The 5,282-nt window shown below is 41.0% G+C and overlaps 1 non-coding gene across 1 annotated transcript; it reads right to left on the bottom strand.

Annotated features, from left to right (window-relative positions):
* Positions 1-5,163: 5,163 nt before the first annotated feature.
* On the bottom strand, positions 5,164-5,282 carry LOC145395552 (5S ribosomal RNA). The gene has a single exon (XR_013896628.1). It is a non-coding gene; the product is annotated as a 5S ribosomal RNA (ribosomal RNA).

The raw sequence follows: 5,282 nt of genomic DNA, 5'->3' as shown, positions 1-5,282 counted from the left end.
AATATGACAAACAAACCACCTGTCATACTAGATAACTTATGGTGTTGAGTTTATCCTGTAGATTAGTTAGGATCCTTTATAAATGCCAGCCTGACGCTCTCACAACACCCACAGGCCATAGTTATAAATCATCCCAGGCCTTAGTGCCGTATAGGATTCTTTGACGTAATATTTTGATCGCTATTCACAACGCCACCAAACCCTTCACAACGGAACTAAGAGTGAATATTACAGTGATAAATACAACACACAATTGTACGGATTATAATTCACTGCTACAGCAACGTGTATATGGTGAGAAATGCCTCTCTCTCTCTCTCTCTCTCTCTCTCTCATTTTTATGTGACCCACCCAGGAGACAGGACCAGGGGACGCTCTCTCTCTCTCTCTCTCTCTCTCTCTCTCTCTCTCTCTCTCTCATTTTTATGTGGGTCACCGACGAGAGGATGAGGGGGGTGTTTCTCTCTCTCTCTCTCTCTCTCTCTCTCTCTCTCTCCTACCAGCAAGGAGAGGTGGTCTCCATGGTAACGCAGAATCATTGTCTTATTCCAGCATTTATTTCGTAACACCTCTACCTTAGCGATTTATTCTGCTCATTACACCTCAGTCTCCCTGTTTATGTTATTGGTTAAAATCCAAGTTAGTGATGGGAAGGATGAATATTAAGGTGTAATAGGGAAAATAAATCGCTAAGGAGCAGGTGTTGCGGAGTCTTCTGTGTTCCCTATAGAATTCGCTCCTCACATCAAGCTGAGTAAAATTGTCTGGAGATGGCAGGAATAATAATAATAATAATAATAATAATAATAAAACCTATATATACTCCTTGTACTCCAACTTGGCCTAAAATTGCCACTGTCCACCTTGACCGCTGAGTTATAACAGTAGGTCAGCATTCAAATATGATGCTAGTCACGAAGAAGTGCTGTGGCAAGGATGTACAGCCACAGCATTGTCTTTTTATGCCACCGAACTTCGTGAAATAAGCCGTGAAAGACAGACAGCCTGGGCCATCAATCAATCAAATAGGCTTGGTAACACCCATGCTGTAGCGATTTATTCTTGCTATAACACGTTAACATTGTCTTGTTTAGTAATACCATATACAGTACATGTAATTATAGCTTATAAATATCTATACATAAATACATTGGACAAGCGTATACATTGCTAATGTAACATTAACGTTAATAAAGTGTACTGGTAGTAATTGTAGATGTTAAGTGTGTGTGTGTGTGTGTGTGTGTGTGTGTGTGTGTGTGTGTGTGTGTGTGTGTGTGTGTGTGTGTGCTGTGAGAGTACTGAAGTAATAAGTGCCAGTATACACGCGTGTGATTAACTCCATGTTTAATTAATAGGTATACATGATTATTTCCTCTGTCTCATTTCAGTACACTCACTGCCATCCCCACGCCCACACCAGCAGCCTGAGCCGTCTCCGCAACACGCAAGGGCCTCCAGGTGAGTTGGCAGTGTATTAAAGGCACACACACATAATGCATTTCCTAATCCTGCAGCATCACAAACACTTCATCACGTCATTCCTCTCAAATACAAGAATTTGTACTCTTTCCCACATACACTTCCAGATTTCGTCTCTCTCTCTCTCTCTCTCTCTCTCTCTCTCTCTCTCTCTCTCTCTCTCTCACACACACACACACACACACACACACACACACACACACACACACACACACAATCATCATCATCATCATCCAGGTGTAAAATCATGAGTACTTAGCTAAGGTGGCATAGTAGGCTTCGTAACACCCATCCTTTAGCGAATTACTCTGCCTGTAAGACCTTAACATTGACTTGTTTATTAATTATATGGTTTTAATATAAATACAGTTAACATCAGTAACATGCATAAAGATACTGAGTGTGGAGTGCAGAATAAGTTGCCAAGGTAGAGGTGTTACGAAATAAAAGCCAGTTGGAATACCACCGCGAGTCTGCGTTGCCATGGAGACCATAGGCTTTCCCGCCAACACCACCGTCCGTGTCATCAATTCTTGGGGGGGGGGGGGCTTCCGTGGGTGTTATTTTCAACAATTCAGTTGTAAAGTTCCCTGGCTGCATTTAGCTGTTCTTTGTAAAGTTCCCTGGCTGCATTTAGCTGTTCTTTGTAAAGTTCCTTGGCTGCATTTAGCTGTTCTTTGTAAAGTTCCCTGGCTGCATTTAGCTGTTCTTTGTAAAGTTCTCTGGCTGCATTTAGCTGTTCTTTGTAAAGTTCCCTGGTTGCATTTAGCTGTTCTTTGTAAAGTTCCCTGGCTGCATTTAGCTGTTCTTCTTAAAGTTCCCTGGCTGCATTTAGCTGTTCTTCTTAAAGTTCCCTGGCTGCATTTAGCGGTTCTTTGTTTTTTTTTTTTTTTTTTTTTTTTTTTTATGCGAGGAAGAAGGAACCAAAGGCCATGGCCCGCAGTAACAGTTCCCTCCAAGAGAAAAACAAAATACAATAGAGAGCCAAATTCAAGATCCGATCATTTTGAGATGCCTGGACACACTGCGTTTGAAAGACTGGAGATCATAGGCAGCAGGAAATACAGACAGAGGGAGACAGTTCCAGAGTTGACCTGTTGCATAAATGAAAGACTGGGAGTAACGGTTAACTCTTGCATTAGAGAGTTGGACAGAAAAGGGATGAGAGTTTGCTGCCAGACGGGTGCTACGCGCCCGTCGTAGAGGTGGAGGAATGCAAGCAGACAGTTCAGAGGAGCAGTGACCATTAAAGTAGCGATAGAAAAGAGATAAAGATGTAAAGTTCCCTGGCTGCATTTAGCGGTTCTTTGTAAAGGGTATCGTCAAGGAATCTAGCGGTGTTATAGACATTTTTACAAAAGTTCAGGAATATTGTACATGTTGTATTTTCATGTAACGATTATGTATTATCTGAGATATAAAAAAAAAAAAAATCATAATTCCTAATAAGCCCAGATTAAAATCCAAAGCATTTGGTCAGTAAATATATCATTATATAACGAACAGCACATCAGGAAGGACACTTTGGCCATTTTGGCCTTATCTGTTCAATCACCCTATAGAATATCCAGATTCCACCCCCCCCCATCCATTTAGGAACCCCTGAGAGAGAGAGAGAGAGAGAGAGAGAGAGAGAGAGCAACGTGCCCCTCATCCTGTCTCCTCGGTGGCCCACATAAAAATGACGATATTACCACAAACGTAACATCCATGTGTGTGTGTTTGGTACAGGGGAGTGGGTACAGGGTCATTACAACACTGGCATCATTTATGTATCGCGTTTATACCTAAATAAGTATATTAAAGGCAAAAGTATTGGTTTTACAGTGGTGCCGAGTTAAACAGGAAGGCTGTCATGCCACATCGGTCTGAAAAGCAAATGAAAGCAACTCAGGTTTGTGGTTCAAGTGATACTGAAGGCTTATATTGTCAAAGTAATGCATAAAACATTGAATTATTATGTTACTGTCTTTACCACTAAGCTACTTATGTTGTAAATCAAGCACACACTTTATTGTCAAAGTAATGCGTAAAACATGGAATTATTATGTTACTGTCTTTACCACTAAGCTACTTATGTCGTAAATCAAGCACACACTCCCAAAACAGCAAATATTTTGTATGTGCCAGTTGAGTCTGCGTTGCCATGGAAACCACTCGTTTTCCCGCCAACAGAGCAACTTCCGTCATCCTCTCTCCTCGGTGGCCAACATAAAAATGACGATATTTCCATTATTTTATCCTTTTCGACTGTTTCTTTGGGGCAGGAGGGTGGGTGTATGGATAGTACAATACTTACACCACTTATTTATTGCAGATGTTGAGGATAAAGATTATTTACAGCAAAATAATATGCTACACAGTGTTCTCAAGTATAATAAACCAGTATCCTGCCGATTCAATCTTAACTCATAGCAAAATTACTGAGGCTTCTTGTTATTAGTCAACTTAGGGTTCATGAAAGTTTAATTTTTTCAATAACGACTATTTTTATGCCATTTCCCTTAATTGTATAACTACTCATATTATAATAAAATCAAATTTCGTAAATCGCTAGCACACCTAGATCTGGGAACTGCGTGGTGTTGTGAGACCTCGAGGTGTTGGTTGAACTGACAAATGTCTTTGGTCGAGCTGATTCATTGATTCAATTCAATGGGATTAGATAACCTTCGTGTTTGAACTACACTCTCCTATGACTTTATTTTCACACACACAGCCACAACAGCACATCAGTACGGTTAATTACCATATATTATCAGCGACAAACACCTCAAGCAGCGTTAAAAAACAACCCCTGTTGTGGATCTTGCTGCTGAAATTATGAAGCTAGAATCTGCAGTCTTTGGCATCCATGTTGGGCCAGGGAGACCAACGCAACACAGAAATTACAAGAGTGATATCTTGGCGATTTCTTTCATTTAAGAGATAATTTTGTGATATTCCTTGTATAGGCCAAGAGGCCAGTGTGTACCATCTTCAGGCGGACTACCAGCCTCCAGAATGACCTAATAATGATACAAGAGACAAACTTAGATCAGCCAATTAGTTACTTGCAAGGGTTTCTCTTCTTAGTGTTACAACTTGACACTCACCAACAACACCCTAAAAATGACGTCAGAATTAAAATGATTTTACCTTAACACCGTTGGTCCATTTTGTATTATTATTATCAACTTATGTGACTGAGAGACTTGCCAATTTGGGTGTAGTTATGTAGTGAAGTTAAGGCAGACATCAAGTGCACATTAGCACCACATTAGCTGACGTGACTAATAAAGTTCTAACAAAATATGACGTAATATTCATAACATTTCTCACCTTTACCTGTGTACAGGAGCCTTTTGTTTTCACTGGTATATCCCCCAAACACTTCACCACCAAACCAGGCTGAATATTTAGCTGGAAATACCTCCATACACACCGATTTCTGATACCGATTTACTTCCGTAAAGGAATATTTATCATAAGAAATGGTTAAGATCATTTACGACTACGGTGCTACAGCCATGGCAGCCTCGCATCACCCCACACAGTTACTAGATCACAGGGTGTCTCCGGAAGTTTTCATTCATTCATTGCCAGACGCCATGTATCCCAGACAGGGTGGCCAAGGGCTTAGAGTTAATTGTTTTACAGGGAGGGGCACTAATCCTCCACCAACCCCACTTGACGTAGGGATGCCAACAGTATCTGGTGTTCCCCGGCGGTCACCCATCCAAGTACTAACCAGACCCAACGTTGCTTAACTTCGCTGATCGAACGGGAAGCGGTGTACTCAACGTGGTATGGCCGTTAAA

The sequence above is a fragment of the Coenobita brevimanus genome, chromosome 31 (genome assembly GCF_032717465.1).
Source record: "Coenobita brevimanus isolate Jiangsu-jjx chromosome 31, ASM3271746v2, whole genome shotgun sequence".
NCBI lineage: Eukaryota > Metazoa > Arthropoda > Malacostraca > Decapoda > Coenobitidae > Coenobita > Coenobita brevimanus.
Note: the sequence above shows the minus strand (reverse complement) of the source record. Positions and strands in the feature narration are given on the sequence as shown.